The sequence below is a fragment of the Papio anubis genome, chromosome 1 (assembly GCF_008728515.1).
Source record: "Papio anubis isolate 15944 chromosome 1, Panubis1.0, whole genome shotgun sequence".
NCBI classification, from domain to species: domain Eukaryota; kingdom Metazoa; phylum Chordata; class Mammalia; order Primates; family Cercopithecidae; genus Papio; species Papio anubis.
The window spans coordinates 93416975-93438196 of NC_044976.1; the positions used below are offsets into that span (position 1 = coordinate 93416975).

The following is a 21222-nucleotide window of genomic DNA, read 5'->3' on the forward strand; positions in this document are numbered from 1 at the left end:
TTGTAGATTAGAAGACTCGATAGTGTTAAGATATCAATATTCCCCAAATCAATCTATAGATTCAACGCAATTCCAGCCCAAATTCCAGTGGGCACTTTTTAGAAATTGACATACTGATTATAAAATTCATTTGGAATGTGAAGGACCTCCACAAACTAAAACAAAATTCAAATCTGAAAAGGAAAATCAAGGCTGGAGAACTTACACTGTCTGACTTCCAGATTTATGACAAAACTGCAGTAACCAAGACAGTGTGGTATTTGTGTAAAGTTAAACAAATAGAATAAAGGAATAAAATAGAAAACACGGCATTAATCAAATGATTTTCAAAAGGTGTTGGCAATGAGGTAGAAGAACTGGAACTCTCATACGTTCCTGATGAGAATGTAAAATGGTGTAACCACACTGGAAACCAGTTTAGAAGTTTCTCTTAAACACATTTCTATCATATTGTCCAGTTATTTCCTTCCAAGGCATTTACCCAAGAAAAATGAAAGCATCTGTCCATAAAAGACTTGTACACAAACATACATAACAGCTTTATTTGTGATAGCCAAAACTCAGAAATAATCCAAATGACCACCAACAGGTGAATGGATAAACATGTTGTGATGTGTCCATACAATGAATGCTACTCAGCAATATAAACGAATGAACTGTTGATAACAGCAACAACATGGATGAATCTCAAAATCATATATTCAGTGATAGAAACTAGACAAAATGATCTAGAACAAGTATAAAATTCTGGGAAATGCCACTGATCTACAATAACTGAAAGCAGATCTGTGGTTGCCTGAGGATGGAGGTGAGGGAAGGGAAGGACAGGATGGTGGGATTACAAAGTGATGTCAGGAAAATTTGAGGTGGTGAATATGTTCTTTATCTCATCTTTGGTGATAGTGTCACACAGGTGTATATGTATGTTAAAAGTTATCAAATTGTGCATGTTAACTACATTAGCTTGTCATTTGTCAATTATACTTCAATAAAGCTTTTAAAATTATATACAGACTCCCAGTGCTCAGAATCAAAATATTTAGGGGTAAGATCCAAGAATCAATGTACAACCTGGATTTGAAACCACTGAAGTTGGCCATCAGTAGATAAGCAAAAAGCATCAGAGGGAATGGGGTAGGATGGAGTACAGAGATATGACGATATGGACCTTAAAGTTCTTACTACAAAGTTCTATGACCTGCAATTCAAATACACGTAATTCCTGAGAAGGGAAATGTAATGACATAATCAAAACAGAGTTGTTGCAGCTTTATGCTTGAAGAACCACAGAAGTGGTGATTCCTGTGTGTTCTCAGAACAGTGATGATTGCTTGAGTCTTCCTGAGTTTCAGGATGCCAAAGGCTGGTCAATGTTTTATTTGCTGACCGCCTCAATAGATAAGTTAATTGTATGATATGATTCTACAGTTCAGGATGCTGACTTTCCTTTTTCTTTTTCTTTTTTTTTTTTTTTTTTGAGACAGAGTCTTGCTCTGTCGCCCAGGCTGGAGTGCAGTGGTATGATCTCAGCTCACTGCAACCTTCGCCTCCTGGGTTCAAGCGACTCTCCTGCCTCAGCCTCCCAAGTAGCTAGGACTACAGGCACATGCCACCACACCCGGCTAATTTTTTGTATTTTTAGTAGAGACAGGGTTTCACAGTGTTAGCTAGGATGGTCTCGATCTCCTGACCTCGTGATCCACCCGCCTCATTCTCCCAGACTGCTGAGACTACAGGCGTGAGCCACAGCACCTGGCCAGGATGGTGACTTTTCTAAATGATTTTGTGCTAGATGTTCTTTATGCTCTGCATTTCAAATATTCTGCCATATACTTAGAGCAGATGGAGAGCTTTGGTCCAATCAAGCATGCTGACTGACAGACAGGACACAGTGAACCTGCACACAGTGCTCTGCTTCCATTTGCCCTCTGCTGACTTTCATTATTCTACTTCTCTTCCAAAGCCTGGCTCTATGTTCCTTCCTTTGTGATTCTCCCCTCTCAGAATATATCACTTTGTGCTTCCTTGGTCACATAGTGTATATTTCTTTTAAGAGTTAATTGAATTTTTTAAGGTCAGACATGTAGTCCTTAAATATGGGCCTATCCTATTCACTAGAAAGCAAGTTCTTTGTGGACAAAGTCTGTCAATTTTTTAAGAGACTGCAGTAAGTGCCTTTAGGAAGCTACTGCCCAGCTCATAATACCCTCCTCTGAAAACTGCCTGCTCTGTCCACAGCAGCATGCACCTTTCAGTACCTATGCTTGAGCTATATGATCTTTTTCTCTGAGCTGGGCCAGAGTCTCTTCCCCAGGAATTTGGAATTGGGGTAGAGCCATGATCTGGCTGTCTCTTGGCCCCTTGCCCTGCACACAGGCCATGCAGGCGCTGTCGGGTGGCTGACCTGGTGAAGGTCAGCATGCAGGGAGAGAGGACAGCTGACTCAGGGAGAAGCAGCGCAGGAAACAAATGTCACTCTCAGGACTCCGGGCACATCTCAGTCTCCCTCTATCTTGGGTGGCCTGAGATTCCCCTAATCCCTTCCAAACATCCTTTCTTTCCTGCCAAAGCTGTTTGCAAGTGGCATTCTGTTACGAGCCACCTCGAGAGATTTAATTTTAATAGCTACATGACCACAAACCAACGTATACCTGCTATTTTCAGTATGCTTATTTTATATTTATGCTTATTTTAATTATTCAGAATGTCTTTGTGAATTTAGTACAGCCATTTCCAATGGCGAATCCACATCAACTGCTTCTGTTTTTCCTTAAAGTAACAGCAATGCTGTCTTTTCTTGTCAGAGCAGAAACCACTGACGGAGGATGAGCTGAGCTGGATTTCCAGTAAGAGGGAGGGAAGGAGGCATCTCTTCCTATCTTGAGACATTGAGGCGAAGATTTACACTTGGAAACAAAACCCATCAGGAAGATAAAATGTCTCAAAATTTCCCCATTTGGAAATTTTTTCTTATATTTTATCTAAACTCTACAGACCTTAACTCCAGTTTTTTTTTTCTCAGGAAATCAGAAAACAGTTGTTATTGGTCTCTCACATACATACAAGCTATCATTAAGGTGCTGTTTAACCCTTTGTTTCCTAGGCTAAATAACCCCATTTCTTGGCCTTCACCCCTCATCGTCCTTTTGGCTTGACCCAGACTGGAATCCAGTTTGCTCTTCCATTCCTTGCTGTTTGCATCCTGCTTGATTCCCACATTAAAACAGGATGTTGATAAATCTCTTTCCTCCTCCCAAATGTCTTTAGTCACTTCTCTGCCCTCCCTTCCGTTCTCTCTGTCACTTCCAAACTTCAAGCGCTCATGAACTCTTGCTTGTGTTTTCTAACTAACACCTCTGCTCTCTCCTGTCTTCCTGCATACTCCATAGGACTGCTGACAAAGATGCCCTCCTTCATCAATTCATTTTTCTAATGCCTAGTCATGATTATAACATTCCCTTGCTCAAAACCGTTCCCTCTTGCATATAAAATAAAGTCTGAGCTCTGTAGTCTTGCATTCACCCCACCTTCTGCATCAACTGGTCCAATTAATCTCCCACTACTCTACCTTTGTGCTTCCTATGGTCCAATCAAGCATGCTGATTGACGGACAGGACACAGTGAACCTGCACACGGTGCTCTGTTTCCATTTGCCCTCTGCTGACTTTCATTATTCTACTTCTCTTCCAAAGCCTGGCTCTATGTTTCTTCCTTTGTGATTCTCCCCTCTCAGAATGAATCACTCTGTACTTCCTTGGTCACACAGTGTATACTTCTTTTAAGAGTTAAGCGAATTTTTGGCTGGGCATGGTGGCTCACGCCTGTAATCCCAGCACTTTGGAAGGCTGAGGCAGGTGGATCACGAGGTCAGGAGTTTAAGACCAGCCTGACCAACATGGTGAAACTCTGTCTCTTCTAAAAATACAAAAATTAGCCAGGCATAGTAGCATGCACCTGTAATCCCAGCTCCTCAGGAGGCTGAGGCAGGAGAATCACTTGAACCTGGGAGGTGGAGGTTGCAGTGAGTCAAGATTGTGCCATTGCACTCCAGCCTGGGCGACACAGTAAGACTATGTCTCAAAAAAGAGTTAATCAAATTTTTTAAGGTCAGACATGTAGTCCTTAGATATGGGCCTGTCCTCTTCACTAGAAAGCAAGCTCTTTGTGGACAAAGCTGGGCCCTATACCTCCCAGTAAGCTGCAGGTCCCTAATGTAATGTATGGCAGGCAGTGCGTGATCTGTGAATGCTGGTTGAATCAAGTTTGAAAAAACATACGTATCTGCAGGCAAGCTGTGGGTCTATACGGTTTCCTCTGGTCATGTGACTACTATTTCAGAAGATCCATGAGATCAAATGACTCAGCAAAACTTTGCAGGCCAAATAACAGGAAATCAGAACTTCAAAAGCACACTCCATTACCACTGATCTAAAACACATGTGCCTGGAGGCCCAGTGCTGGAGCTGGGGAGATTTTCTACAGCACACACCAACCAACCGACTGCAGCCTGATACTGGGTCTCTAGGCGAGGCTGATAAACCTGGGTCTCTAGAAGAGGCTGATAAACCACAGGCTCTCCGGGTGTCTGGTGCCCCAGTAAGGGCACTTGCAAAGCCTGCAGATCCCTGAGCATGTATACAGAGCTGTGCCTCCCTTTTCCAAGAATTCTGTCTGCCTAGACTTCCCAGATCATCAAAACTTGACCTTATATCACTTTTCCAAGAATTCTGTCTGCCTAGATTTTCTAGATCATCGAGACTTGCCCCTACAGACACCCAAATTTTTAAAAGTAAAATCTATTTTGATAAAATAGATTCCAAAAGGAATACAATCCCACAATTCCTCACCTTCTTAAGACCTCTTCTTGATAGATCCAGGCTGACATCAGATATATTAATTGTTGTCTTTCGTACAGGATTGCCCATCCCACTATTGGAGAGGTAAAAATCATTGTGCCCTCAAATAAAAATTACCACAATAATAATAGCCAACATTTATGAGCACTTTCTATGTACCCAGAACACTAAGAGTTACTCTACATATATGTTTCATTTTTGCTTCACAATATCCCCAAAAGGTAGGTATTATTTTCCCCACCAGTTTCCAGATGAGAAAACCGAAAAGCAGCGAGGTTAAGTTACTTGCCCAAGGTTGCAAATTAAATAGTGGAGACAGGCCCTAACCCAGGCCGTTGGGCCCCAAGCCCACACAGGTAAGCCCTCCACTCTGCTGCCTCCCTATGTACAATTAGCCTGAGATACAATGACCAGATGGTGCGAGGACTTCCCAGGCGTTAGCACTATGAAACATGAGGAAAAGCTGAGAGTTGATCATCCTCACTTGAAAGCTGGAAAGCACTGGGCTAGAACCCTTGGCTTTTATAGATCCTATGTTCCTCTCCAATGGTCCATTCCTATCCGTTAAGGATGGGGAAGGAGGCCCTTTCCCAAGCAAGTCAAACTGGTTAAGTCCAGGCCTCTCTCTGCAAGGCCAGAGACACAGGGGCTCTCTAAGACAATTAGTAATGCAGCTCTTCTTTAAGGCATATTTGTTCAACACTAGCAGAGGTGAAAAACTTCTATGAGTAAAAATCATGTTTTTTCTTTATATTCAAAACAAGAGAATAGTTGCATACACTTATTATGGGCAATTTTCTAAGCCATTCTATGTTTATTAAAGCTTGTTAAAGAGCTTATTATTTAATAATAAAAGGGAAAGGAAACCCCACCTTCCCAGGAAGCAGCATGGCACCATGAGTTATTCAGTGTCACCTGTCAGCAGACCACAATGTGACTCTAGTCTCTGGTGTGGATGCAGGTCTCGGGGCTGATGCTCTGCCTGCAGTTGTGCCCCATTATTTGTTTGGAAGTGTCACAAATAGGAATGCTTCCATGAGAACCCTGACACCAGGAAAGTTTACAGTGAGGAACTGCTTACTTGCACAGGAACAGCTCTAGACAGAAACCTGAGTTAACTGACATTGCATTTCCAGTTTATTCCACTGTGGTTTGAATGCTCCTTCAAAACTAGTATCCCAAGCAGTGTCCATAAGCCCCAGAGACTCCCTCTTTAATTTGCCTGGGTCTGCTGGCCTGAGAAAAGTAACTGGGCTTTGTCACCAGTCTTTTCCTCAAAGACCTTTTCTGAAATCATCTGTGGTTGGGGAGGCTGAGGTTAATGGCAGTCTGGTCCCCAGAAAAGTGGGGCTGCTGTCTTTGGAGAGTGTTGCTTCCATATGACATTAAGTGCTCCTTTGAGAATTCAAGGTTAACTTCCAGACAAAACAAACAAGGCTTTCTGCCTTGTTTGCATCTGCACAAGCCGGGACATTGTCTTGGCAGGAAAACTCAACAGTTTAGGGAAGGAGACTAGGCAGAGGAAAGCTGATCAGCCTAATGGTAAGATTGGCCCTGCTCTGTCTGCCGGTGGCTCTCTGTTTATCTTGGACTCACTTAGCAATGTCCACCAGGCTGGACGGAGCCATTCCCTGGGGGGCTCCTTGAGCCTATGCATCTCACAAGCCTCCCCCAGAGGCATTTCCCAGTTCCAAGAAGGGTAATGGTGTTTGAGGGGGCAGCTGGTTACTATTCAATGAACTACATGACTCCTTTAGAAACTACAGACCAAATAGTATGAGGCTGCCCAAAAAGATGAGTAATAAACAACAGCAAAAATATGTTCCATGGAAAATTATAAAGGCATTTTTAAACGACCCTGGGGCTCACATTTCTGTTCATTTTATTTTATAAACTTTTTTTCTTAAATTTAGCTATTTAGGAAATTGTTTTTTAAAACCAAAAGGTCAAGATATTTTCCTCCTTCAAAACCAAAACCAAACCTAGTCTGTTTTCTTTCACAGGAAGCTCATAGCATCTCCATGGAGAGAAGTGGTCACCTTGCACTGGCATCTCAGTGCTACTTTGTCTCAATCTCCATAAACAAAACAAAAGAGAAAAACCTGCTCAGAGAATCTAATTTATAGGAATATAAAAAGAAGATGCCGACCAAAGAGGATAGCCTCAGAAAAGTTAAGCTGTTTTCAAAGTAATAAAATCTCATTTCAAACTAATAAGATCAAAACCAACCACGACTTCACAGTTCACTTGTGTAAAGGATTTAGATCCAAAGCATTGATGACATCTTTAAAGTTATAATATACCCAGCTGCATGCAGTGGCTCACGCCTGTAATCCCAGCACTTTGGGGGGCCGGAGCTGGCAGATCACTTGAGCTCAGGAGTTCAAGACCAGCCTGGGCAACATGGAAAAACCCCGTCTCTACTAAAAATACAAAAGTTAGCCAGGCATGCACACCTGTAGTCCCAGGAAGCTGAGGAAGCTGAGGCACAAGGATCACTTGAATCCAGGAGGCAGAGGTTGCAATGAGTCAAGATCATGCCACTACACTCCAGCCTAGGCTACTAGAGTAAGACTGTCTCAAAAAATAAATAAAATAAAAATAAAGTTAAAATATATAGAAATGATGGTCCCTTACACATGGATGTACAGAGAAAAAGCTCTAAAACCCTTGTTCTTTGGCCCTTTGCATTCAGTTTAAAGCAAATTAGATACAGTAGAGACTCATTATTTACATATTGTTTACTTACTGCAAACTTTCCTACTCTCTAAAATTTATTTGCAGTCCCGATATCAATACTTGTGGTCCTTTCAAGGTCATTAGCAGACACAAACCAAGCAGCAAAAAATTTGAGTTACCCAATGCACTCCTTCCTAGTCGATCTTAAGACAATTCTCTGTCTTCTTGTTTCAGCTATAATATTGTAAACTGGGATCCTTTTCACAGTCTATTTAGTGCAAGTTTTTTCATGTTTCTGTGCTTTTTCTTGGTGATTTTGCTGTTTAAAAGTGTCTCCAAAAAAAGGGAAAAAAAGCCTAATTCATAGCAACAGAGAATAAAATGGTAATTGCCAGGGGTGGGGGACAGGGAGCAGGGCAAATGAGAAGACACTGGTCAAACAGCACAGATTTTTGGTTATAAGATGAACAAGTAAGTTCGGTGGATTCAATGTACAGCATAGGTAATGAGGAATGTGTTAATTTTATTTTGGTAATCGTTACATAATTATACATATGCCATATCTTTACATTATATACTTTGAATTTATTCTATTTTTATTTGTCAATTAAATATTTTTAAATAAAAAATAACATAAAATAAAATGGTCCTCAAGTGTAGTACTAAAGTGCTATCTAATGTTCCTAAGCACAGGAAGGTTGAGATGTGCCTTATGGAGAAAATATGTGTTATGTAAGCTTCATTCAGGTACAAGTTAGTGCCGCTGGCTGAGTTCAATGTTACGGAATCAACACTATGTAATAAATAAGGTGTCTTTAAACAGGAACATATACAAGGTCATGTAGTGATAAGTTAACAAAAATGTGACCAGAGGCTGGCAGGAATCTAACACTGTATTTCCCCAAGAGGAATAGTTCAGTATCCATTAACTCAATATTCACAGCAACTTTCTAGAAGGTAACTACTAGGAATAACAAGAATTGACTATTTCCTCAAACTTATAGCTACCCTTTTAAGGGCATTTTATTTACATAGTATCTCTTTGTTGCTAATTTTTATTTATCCTCATTTATTGAGTACATATTTTGTGAGGGGTACCAAGATAGTATCTTAGCAGGTCCAGAAGTGACCAAAGCTAACAGCTCTGCCCTGCCCATCAAGAGATGGAGTCTATTTCCTTCTCCTTGAATTTTGGCAGAAATTTATAACTGCCTTGATGAATAGAATGTGGCTGAACTAAAGAAGGCTTTCAAGGCTGGGTTGTAAACATTGACACAGCTTCTGTCTGGCTCCCTGTCTTTCTGGGGCCACTCACCCTTGGAATCTTGGACCCCTGGATCACAATCTCTGTGTTGTGAAGAAGCCAGGCAGCCCCAGAAAGGTCATAGCTAGTAGGTGCTCCCAGTAGGGGCTGACTGACACCTCATACAGGCGGGTGCCCCTCTGGAACAAAGCTTCCAGAGGAAGGATCAGGCAGCAATATTTGCTGTGCTGCAATACTTGCTGTTCTGCAGCCTCCACTGGTGATACCCATGCAAACAGGGTCTGGAGTGGACCTCCAGCAAACTCCAACAGACCTGCAGCTGAGGGACCTGACTCTTAGAAGGAAAACTAACGAACAGAAAGGAATAGTATCAACATCAACAAAAAGGACATCCACACCAAAAAGTCACCAGCATCAAAGACCAAAGGTAGATAAAACTACAAAGGTGGGGAGAAACCAGAGCAGAAAAGCTGAAAATTCTAAACATCAGGTGCCTCTTCTCCTCCAAAGGATCACAGCTCCTCACCAGCAACAGAACAAAGCTGGATGGAGAATGACTTTGACGAGCTGGCAGAAGTAGGCTTCAGATGATCAGTAATAACAAACTTCTCTGAGCTAAAGGAGGATGTTTGAACCCATTGCAAGGAAGTTAAACGTTGAAAAAAGACTAGACAAATGAGTAACTAGAATAAACAGTGTAGAGAAGACCTTAAATGACCTGATGGAGCTGAAAACCATGGCACAAGAACTATGTTACACATGCAGAAGCTTCAGTAGCCAATTTGATCACGTGGAAGAAAGGGTATCAGTGATTGAAGATCAAGTTAATGAAATAAAGTGAGAGGATAAATTTAGAGAAAAAAGAGTAAAAACAAGCAAACAAAGCCTCCAAGAAATATGGGACTATGTGAAAAGACAAAATCTAAGTTTGATTGGTGTACCTGAAAGTGATGGGGAGAATGAAACCAAGTTGGAAAACACTCTTCAGGATATTATCCAGGAGAACTTCCCCAACCTGGCAAGGCAGGCCAATATTCAAATTCAGGAAATACAGAGAATGCCGCAAAGATACTCCTCAAGAAGAGCTACTGCAAGACACATAATTGTCAGATTCACCAAAGTTAAAATGAAAGAAAAAATGATAAGGGCAGCCAGAGAGAAAGATCGGGTTACCCACAAAGGGGAGCCCGTCAGACTAACAGCAGATCTCTTGGCAGAAACTCTATAAGCCAGAAGAGAGTGGGGGCCAATATTCAACATTTTAAAAGAAAAGAATTTTCAACCCAGAATTCTATATCCAGCCAAACTAAGCTTCATAAGTGAAGGAGAAATAAAATCCTTTACAGACAAGCAAATGCTAAGAGATTTTGTCACCACCAGGCCTGCCTTACAAGAGCTCCTGAAGGAAGTACTAAACATGGAAAGGAACAACCGGTACCAGCCACTGCAAAAACATGCCTAACTGTAAAGACCATCAATGCTAGGAAGCAACTGCATCAACTAATGGGCAAACTAACCAGCTAACATCATAATGACATGATCAAATTCACAAATAACAATATTAACCTTAAATGTAAATGGGCTAAATGCTCCAATTAAAAGACACAGACTGGCAAATTGGATAAAGAGTCGAGACCCGTCAGTGTGCTGTATTCAGGAGACCCACATCATGTGCAGAGACACACATAGGCTCAAAATAAAGCGATGGAGGAAGATCTACCAGGCAAATGGAAAACAAACAACAAAAAAGCAGGGGTTGCAATCCTAGTCTCTGATAAAACAGACTTTAAACCAACAAAGATCAAAAGAGACAAGGAAGGCCATTATATAACAGTAAAGGGATCAATTCAACAAGAAGAGCTAGTTATCCTAAATATATATGCACCCAACACGGGATCACCCAGATTCATAAAGCAAGTCCTTAGAGACCTACAAAGAGACTTAGACTCCCACATCATAATAATGGGAGACTTTAACACCCCACTGTCAATATTAGACAGATCAATGAGACAGAAAATTGACAAGGATATCCAATACTTGAACTCAGCTCTGCACCAAGTGGACCTAATAGACATCTACAGAACCCTCCACCCCAAGTCAACAAAATATACATTCTTCTCAGCATCACATTGTGCTTATTCCAAAACTGACCACGTAGTTGGAAGTAAAGCACTCCTCAGCCAATGTAAAAGAACAGAATCACAACAAACTATCTCTGAGACAACAGTGCAATCAAATTAGAACTCAGAATTAAGAAACTCACTCAAAACTGCTCAACTACATGGAAACTGAACAACCTGCTCCTGAATGAATACTGGGTAAATAACAAAATAAAGGCAGAAATAAAGATGTTCTTCAAAACCAATGAGAACAAAGACACAACATACCAGAAATTCTGGTACACATTAAAGGAATGTGTAGAGGGAAATTTATAGCACTAAATGCCCACAAGAGAAAGCAGGCAAGATCTAAAATTGACACCCTAACATCACAACTAAAGGAACTAGAAAAGCTACAGCAAACACATTCAAAAGCTAGCAGAAGGCAAGAAATCACTAAGATCAAAGCAGAATTGAAGGAGACAGAAACACAAAAAACCCTTCAAAAAAAATCAATGAATCCAGGAGCTGGTTTTTTGAAAAGATCAACAAAATTGATAGACTGCTAGCAAGACTAATGAAGAAGAAAAGAGAGAAGAATCAAATGGATGAAATAAAAAATGATAAAGGGGATATCACCACCAATCCCACAGAAATACAAACTGCCATCAGAGAATACTATAAACACCTCTACGTGAATAAACTAGAAAATCTAAAGAAATGGATAAATTCCTGGACACATATACCCTCCCAGGATTAAATCTGGAAGTTGAATCTCTGAATACACCAATAACAGGCTCTGAAATTGAGGCAATAATTAATAGTCTACCAACCAAAAAAAGTCCAGAACCAGACAGATTTACAGCCAAATTCTACCAGAGGTACAAAGAAGAGCTGGTACCATTCCTTTTGAAACTATTCCAATCAATAGAAAAAGAGGGAATCCTCCCTAACTCATTTTATGAGGCCAGCATCATCCTGGCAGGGACACAACAAAAAAAGAGGATTTTAGACCAATATCGCTGATGAATATCGATGCGAAAATCCTCAATAAAATATTGGCAAACCAAATCCAGCACATCAAAAAGCTTATCCACCATGATCAAGTTGGCTTCATCCCTGGGATGCAAGGCTTGTTCAACATATGCAAATCAATAAACGTAATCCATCATATAAACAGAACCAATGACAAAAACCACATGATAATCTCCATAGATGCAGAAAAGACCTTCTACAAAATTCATCAGTACTTCATGCTAAAAACTCTCAATAAACTCGGTATTGATGGAATGTATCACAAAATAATAAGAGCTATTTATGACAAACCCACAGCCAATATCATACTGATTGGGCAAAAACTGGAAGCATTCCCTTTGAAAACTGGCACAAGACAGGAATGCCCTCTCTCACCACTCCTATTCAACATAGTGTTGGAAGTTCTGGCCAGGGGAATCAGGCAGGAGAAAGAAATAAAGGGTATTCAATTAGGAAAGAAGAAGTCAAACTGTCCATGTTTGCAGATAACATGATTGTATATTTAGAAAACCCCATCATCTCAGCCCAAAATCTCCTTAAGCTGATAAGCAACTTCAGCAAAGTCTCAGAATACAATATCAATGTGCAAAAATCACAAGCATTCCTATACATCAATAATAGACAGAGAGACAAATCATGAGTGAACTTCCATTCACAATTGCTACAAAGAGAATGAAATACCTGGGAATCCAACTTACAAGGGATATGAAGGACCTCTTCAAGGAGAACCACTGCTCAACAAAATAAAAGAGGACACAAGCAAATGGAAGAACATTCCATGCTCATGGATAGGAAGAATCAATATCAGGAAAATGGCCATACTGCCCAAGATAATTTATAGATTCAATGCCATCCCCATCAAGCTACCAAGGACTTTCTTCACAGAATTGGAAAAAACTACTTTAAAGTTCATATGGAACCAAAAAATAGTCTGCATTGCCAACCCTAAGCAAAAAGAACAAAGCTGGAGACATCACGCTACCTGACTTCAAACTACACTACAAGGCTACAGTAACCAGAACAGCATGGTACTGGTACCAAAACAGAGATACAGACCAATGGAACAGAACAGAGCCCTCAGAAATAACACCACACATCTAAAATCATCTGATCTTTGACAAACCTGACAAAAACAAGAAATGGGGAAAGGATTCCCTATTTAATAAATGCTGGGAAAACTGGCTAGCCATATGTAGAGAGCTGCAACTGGATTCCTTCCTTACACTTTATACAAAAATTAATTCAAGATGGATTAAAGACTTAAATGTTAGATCTAAAACCATAAAAACCCTAGAAGAAAACCTAAGCAATACCATTCAGGACATAGGCACGGGCAAGGACTTCATGACTAAAACACCAAAAGCAAAGGCAACAAAAGCCAAAACAGACAAATGGGATCTAATCAAACTAAAGAGTTTCTGCACAGCAAAAGAAACTACCATCAGAGTGAACAGGAAACCTACAGAATGGGAGAAAATTTTTACAATCTACCCATCTGACAAAGGGCTAATATCCAGAATCTACAAAGAACTTAAACAAATTTACAAGAAAAAACCCCATCAAAATTGGGCAAAGGATATGAACTGACACTTCTCAAAAGAAGACATTTATGCAGCCAACAGACACCTGAAAAAATGCTCATCATCACTGGTCATCAGAGATATGCAAATCAAAACCACAATGAGATACCATTTCACACGAGTTAGAACGGCGATCATTAAAAAGTCAGGAAACAACAGATGCTAGAGAGGATGTGGAGAAATAGGAACGCTTTTACACTATTGGTGGGAGTGTAAACTAGTTCAACCATTGTGGAAGACAGTGTGGCGATTCCTCAAGGATCTAGAACTAGAAATACCATTTGACCCAGCGATCCCACTACTTTGTATATACCCAAAGGACCATAAATCATGCTACTCTAAAGACACATGCACACGTATGCTTTTTGTTTCACTATTCACAATAGCAAAAACTTGGAACCAACCCAGACGTCCATCAGTGATAGACTGGATAAAGAAAATGTGGCACATATACACCATAGAATACTATGCAGCCATAGAAAAGGATAAGTTCATGTCCTTTGCAGGGACATGGATGAAGCTGGAAACCATCATTCTGAGCAAACTATCACAAGGATAGAAAACCAAACACCACATGTTCTCACTCATAGGTGGGAATTGAACAATGAGATCACTTGGACACTGGTGGGGAACATCAGACACCAGGGTCTGTCATGGGGTGGAGGGTAGGGGGAGGGATAGCGTTAGAAGTACCTAATGTAAATGACAAGTTAATGGGTGCAGCAAACCAACATGGCACATGTATACATATGTAACAAACCTGCACATTGTGCACATGTACCCTAGAACTTAAAGTATAACTAAAAAAAAGAAAAAAAAAGTAAGTCAGATTATATAATCCTCTAATCAAAAGCTCAACAGCTTCCCATTTCACTATACAATTTGCTCCCACCCCCAAAACCTCTGTCCTCACTTCCTACTATCCTCTCTCTTAGGTCCCACTGGAAGTGTTCCTAATACACACTGGGTCTCCTTCAAGTCCTTACTCAAATGTCACCTTGTGCATGAGGACCTCCCTAGTCACACTGTCACCCTTTCCTGCTTTACCTTCCTCCATAGCACTCCTCACCACTCAACGTCATCTTAATTATTTATCTGGTTTGTTTCTTGCCACTCCATACCACCACCTCCCTCACACACAGACAGTCCCACAGAACACATAGTCGATTGTTAGCTCCATGAGGACAGGGATCTCTGCCGGTTTTAATCACTGTTGCATTCTTACCGTCTTAAGCAGTGCCTGGTTGGCACATATTTCATTTATAAACATTTGTTGAATACATGAATGGTGATAAATGCTTTCATTGAAGTCATATCATCTAGGGAGCCATGGGAGAATTTGAATCCAGGTCTTTTGCTCTAGCTTTTCTACCAAGTAATATCCATTAAAATAGTTTCAGCTACAATAACAGAATACCCAAATAAAACAATGAAGATAAAGTACTATCTTACAAAACAAGATATTCTGAGGTAGGTGTTTTCATGGTTGATTATTTCAGTAGCCCAGTGATGGTATCAAGGCCCTAGGTGGGTTTTGTTTTTGTTTTTGTTTTCTTACCTTTTCTCACTGCCATCCTTACTTACTGTAGCATCTTGTATTTCTCAAAAATTGCCACATCTAAATATTTATCTCATAGCACATACTCTTCACAAAATGTGACTGGCAACTGACACTCCTCCCATTAAGGGAAGGGTCTGTGTTCTCTCTTCTCAAATCTAGGCAGGGGATTGTGACTGTCCCAATCAATGGAGTGGGGCAGAAGGGATGCTATGTAACTTTTGAGGGTAGATCACAGAAAGGATACAGCTTCTACCTGGCTCTCTGTTTTCAGATGCCTGCCTCTGGAACTCAACCACCATGTTGTGAGGAAATCCAGGACACATGAAGGAGTCAACATAGAGAAAAACTAAGGCCTCCCTCCAGCAGGGAGCATCGGCTTGTCAACCATGGAGTGAGCTATCTTGGAAGTGAGTCCTTCAGCCCCAGTCAAGCCTTCAGATAGTTACAGCTCCAGCCAACATGTAATTGCAACTTCATGAGAAATCTCCAAGCCAGAACTGCTCTCAAATTCCCGACTCACAGAAACCATGGGAGATTATTATTATTGTTGTTTTAAGCCACTACATTTTGGAGTAATTTGTCAGAGAGCATTGGATAAATAACATACTTTGCGTGTTGTCCTTGGGTTTATCCCTTCACAGTTAAAGCATGGCTTTTTTAGCTCCTGATAGCACATCATCATTTCAGGTAAATACGACAATATTTTGGATACAGAATTCAATTAATCTGCAGAGTTGGCATCAAGACACTAGTATCTTCTGAATCCAAATCTTGATCCAGGATTGCATCACTAAGAGCTACAGGACTGGCTAGATGTTTATACTCTTTTTAAGCAAGAGCAGGAAGCTGCTCTAAAATATTGTAGACAATTCACTTATCTTTACCACTAGTAAGTTCATGAATGAAATTCTGTTTGGAGCATCCATTATGCTAAGAAGCCATGGATTTCATCAATGGAAACCTATTTCTAACATTAAATATGCCAGCTAGCAAAGCATCTACTGTTGATCATAGATAAAGGTCATGGGAGCTCTTGTAGTAGCTGCTTCTGGACTACAGGCTTCCTAATTAGAATGCTGGCTCTCCACCCTAGGGTGCAAATTCCCAATTTGGGCAAATGACTGTACCTAGGGTATAATGTAACCCATAATACACACATGAGATCATTATGCTTGTGATTAAGTGTATTTAATTACAGACAGTATTATACCCAACCTGGCTTTCTTACATTTAGTTCATTCTCACCTCCCCTTTCAAGCACTCTGTCAATCTCACTATTAATTTTCTCTCACTTCTGAGGAGCCCCATCCAGTCAAACACAGGAATGGGTTTCCTTTCTGATATTCCTGTCAGTATGAGTTCCAGAGACCCTGTTTTGGCTCCTATGTCAGCTCAGTTCTTGCCTATTTCCCAAGGAAGGTAGTAATCCTCGTAGACAGTTCAGTTCAATCCTATATTAAAGAAGGTTCAAGCCTATATTAAAGAAGGACATAAACTGTATTTATTTAACTGTCTCATAATTTGCAATTAGAGTCAGTAACTCTCATAATGGCTGAGGCTGCTTGGAGCCTGCTGGATTAAGACCAGGATCATACTGTTTTTTAATGGCTGCCTTTTGGGTTTTACAAGAAAGATAGTGAAAAGATAATGAATACATTACATTCCCATCAAATATCCATGTTTTCCTCAGTCTCCATCTGGGGATACATAGGAAATGCCCTATTCTCTCAGTGGCAGACATCAACCAAGGTTTATCAAGCCATATGTATACATGGGCACTTACTAAGGAAGGTGGAGATGCCAATAAAGCAGGGGCTATGAAGGGTAACCCAGGAGAAAGCCTGGATTCCAGGCCACTGCTGCCAATGCTGTGATCCTAAACATGCTCCTTAATCTTTCTTGACCCCTACATTTCCTTGTCTATAAAACAAAAGGTCATGAGATCCTTCCTAGCTGGAGAGGCTGTTTCTGGTTACCCAGAGCTGTCACTTCTAAGCAAACCTGGTATTGCTGCCCTCTTTGTTTTTTCCATTTTTTATTTCCCTCCTCCCTCCTTTTTTTCCACATAGAGTACCTACTATGATCTCAGAACAGTCCCTGCCCTCAAGCACTTCCCCACCTAGTAGAGGACATAGCAATGATAATTATTATAATCATTATTATTTTAATGAGGATGAACACTAAAATGCTAGCTGCCAATATTTACTGGGCTCCCACTATACGCCAGGTATTATGCTAAGTGCTTTTCATGCATCAGCTCATTTAATTTAATTCTTGTAATGTCCCTAAGAGGGATGAACTGTTATTCTCCCAGTTTGTGTTACAGAGAAGTCAAGTGATACGCCTCAAAGCCTGTAGCTCTTGCCTGACAGAGCCTTTTGAACAATAAAAAATCACAGTGCAACATGACAAGTGCTACCATACTGGTATGCACAAAAAGCAGTGAGCAGCTACCAAAAAGGAGAAAAAAAGATCCCTGCCTACATGAATCTGGAAAGACTCTTTGAAGAGGTATCATTGAAGAATAAGAGGAACTTTACCTGATGAAGAATCTGATTGCAAGATTAAATTAACCCGTAACTTAGAAAGTGATGAAGAAATAATAAGTGTCACTGTTATCTAATAATATTACGATAAAGGAAATGACTTGGGTTTTCATCTGGCTATATGTTAATGTAGATGATGCACTTTTTTTCGCCACATGCACACATAAAAAGATACCCACTTCATGGTTTCAATTATTGCTTCATTTCCTCCTTCATGCTAAGTGATTCTGCCTATTTGTTGAAAGGGTGCAAGAGTTCTCTCTTAGTCTTCCTCCTGCCCTTCCCCAATTTTCCAGTCTGTGTGTTTGTTAATCATGTGATGATTTTCCAGGACAAGAACTTGAGCATACTTTACTTAAGATATGTTATAGAACAAATCAGGGAAAACCCCTTCACTTTCCAGGAACATTAGCAGCTACATGAAGGCCTTAGAGAACCCTTCCCTCATTTAATTTCTGGCTTTGACTTATACCCAGTCACATATTTCAGAGTTTAAAAGTGTGGAAATGTGTTTTTCTGCTGAATATTCATGTCTTCTTTAGATAATAGGAACTCAGTTTTTCTTGGGGAACCACATTTCCCCCAGTCTCAGTCCAAGGGCTTGAGAGTAGTTACCCACCCCAGGCCTGGCCAATCAAGGTAATAGTCATGATCCATTCTGGGCTGCAAAGCATCAGCCTTGGAACTTTCCTTGGTCCTCTTTCATAGCAAATCTAGTGAGATATGAGCTTGGTACTACAGGTGCCCATCATTGCCACAGTTGAGTAGAGCCTACTGAAAATGAAGCTAACACCAGCAGCCTCGGGTGTGGGCAGAGAGAAAGCAATGAAAGGCATTAACAAGCCTGAGCAGAAACATGCTGTATTAGCCTCGTTCACTGCCAGAGGGGCCCCTGATGCAGACACAGTGACACAGAGTCTACTGATACTGCCCTTATTCAAGAGGTCAGTGCTGTCCTTCGCCCCTACCTCATTCCCCACACCCTGGCTAGAATCTCTTAACCCCTCCAACAACTTAAAATCACTCTCCCACCTTTGTGTTAGATTTCTGTTTCCAACTCTGCCCCTGTCCCCTCCCAAGACCCACCAGCCTCATGGCAGAGACACCTCTTCATGCCCCAGCAAGTACATCTGTGTGGTCAGTCAGGAACCCTCTCAAGACCAATAGCAGCCCTTCCATCACCAGGTGACCCTATCTTATGACCAGAGAGGCTTAGACTTTCCACCTTCCCTTGAGGCCCCACGGTCTTCACGCCAATGAATAAGGTGCCAGGCTACTTGCTGGATATCCATGGCCTCGACACCGATGCTATCTGAGACTGCTGGCTGCTTACACCAACCCCAATCTGCAGAAAAGCAGGTTGGGATGTCTGAATGAGTCTACATGGAGGATATTCCTTCAAATGTGCATCAGCAGATAGCCCAGCCATATCCCAGAGCTGATTAAACAACAATTATACCACAAATATTATGCCCAACATTATGATCTTCCGGGGTAATACCCTGATTGTCTCTGAACCTCACTGAACGTCATGGTTGCTGGTGACCCACTGTGATGTTTCTGGACCACATTCTATGTAGCTAAATTGTTTGAGATATTAACATACCTGGAAGGACCTTTCCCCAGTCCATTAAAAATCCTCTAGTCTTTTTAGGCCACTTCAGGAAGGGTCATAGCTAGCATGGTATGGTCCACAGACTTCAAGTCTACATTCCTGACATGACACCACCCTTCCTGGTAGGAACCAGCCACAAGAACAAAGGCCACTCAGGTTTCCTAACAATGTCTTATTTTGGACATATTCCAAGACAGCCACAGTCAAACCAAAGTTTCAGGCAGGTCTCAACTAAGACTGGTTTGTATTTTCAAAGTCACTTATAAGCCAAGTCCTGGGACCCAGAATGTATTTTCCCATGGAAACAGTGACATAGACTGTAACAAAGGCATCAGGCCAAGCCACAAGTGCCTACAGCAGTCATGGTGCCAAGAGCATTATTTCAATAACTCCCAATCACTTTATATAACATCGCTTCCATAGGAAAGCTTCAATTGAGTTTCAAGCTCCAATGCAGGATTCTAGGAACACATTTCTCAGACCCCACATTCATCTTGGCAGCATGAGAGAATTACCTCTTTTGATCAAACATTCATTCATTGCCACACATACTTATTGAAACTCTATTTTGCATGAGCCACTGCTCTAGGTGCTGGGGATACAGCAGTGAACAAAAGCCACCCACAAAGTTCTGAAGTGGAAACACAAAGTGATCTGATACCATATTGGCCAGGATAATGGAGGATCATCTTACTGTTTCTTCCACAATGGCCAGTGAGTTCCACAGGTGAATTCCCATTTTCACCCTAGAATACAGAAATGCAGACTCTTGGTTTCCTAGCTTAACAATGATAAATCTAGTCTTCACTTTGCATTCTATTTTTCAAATTTAGCTGTTGACACTCAAATTGATTAGAAGAAAATCATCAAGATAAGACATATTCTCTCTTCTTCCATGTGGCAAAAAGGACCCTGGGGGACACAATGAGTCTTAATTGAGCTTGACAGGCTTCCTTGGAAATTCTGAAGGGTTTGGGGGAAGGAGGGTGATGCCCCCATGCCAATGGAACCACTAGACCAGGGGATTTCCAGTCAATACAGATGGCAAGAAAGGAGCTGCATTCTTCTGCTTCCCAGCTGCTTTTGGAGACTCTTCTAGGTAAGTTAATCTGGAATCTGTTTACCTCTCTAACATTTGCTTACTTCCTTGACACACTGAGAATTCTGTTGCCAGACTGACTGTAAAATGGAGTTTGCACACTTCACTCTTTACTACCTCTCATGTATTCACCCTGAGCACTTAAAGAGTTCCCAAATTTAAAGGAATGTTTGCTAATTTTCAAGTACTTATTGTCCCTTATAAAGTGATCTTCTACCATGTTTTTTCCCCCCTTCTTGGGCCATGTTTAATGGTTTTTTGTGATTGAAGCAATGGGGAACAACTCTTCCTTACAGAGAAGAAAACAAACTCCAAGAGTAGTAAATCTTCATGCCACTTATTCCTTCTCCTTTTCCTTCTTAATAGGTTTATGTATCTGGATTAAAACTCACATTAAGCTTTTTTTGGAGGGTATTTGCAAAAGGTCCACAACAATAACCAGTGACTTTCCAATGGCATCATTAGATTATGAGTTTCCTTGGAACAGGGAGTATCTTCAGTTCTGCTGAGGAGTGCAGGATGAAAGTTAGACAAAAAATAATGATAATACACCTAACAGTTATGCAGATATTGCTCAAAAACTGACTTTTACCAGCAGGGTGGTACATTTTTCTGTTGACCTAATATCAGAAAAAGCAAAGCAGTCCTTTAAAGACACAGACAAAATGTTTCTGGAATACATCTGTTTAAGATCATGGGAGAGGATAATTATATTTGTTGTATTTGGAAATAATAAATTCGACCTATGTATATATAGAGTATTTAAAAATTCTTTCTCGATACCTTTTATTCCCATGGAGAGTGATTTTCCCAAATCCACTGAAATGAGTTCAGATACTCAATGTTTGCAAATAGCATTCCTCTGATCTCCTACAGAGCAAGTGGCAC

At 40.8% G+C, this 21222-nt stretch overlaps 1 long non-coding RNA gene across 3 annotated transcripts in view; it reads right to left on the reverse strand.

Moving 5' to 3' along the window:
* Nucleotides 1–21222, reverse strand: part of LOC101021181 — a 217545-nt gene that overhangs the window by 146972 nt on the left and 49351 nt on the right. For 2 of the 3 annotated variants that reach the window (XR_001891947.3, XR_004176272.1), the window contains exon 2: nucleotides 19897–19981. This is a non-coding gene — a long non-coding RNA (uncharacterized LOC101021181). The remainder of the gene's footprint in view (nucleotides 1–19896; nucleotides 19982–21222) is intronic. The other variant, XR_004176271.1, reaches the window with a different exon arrangement.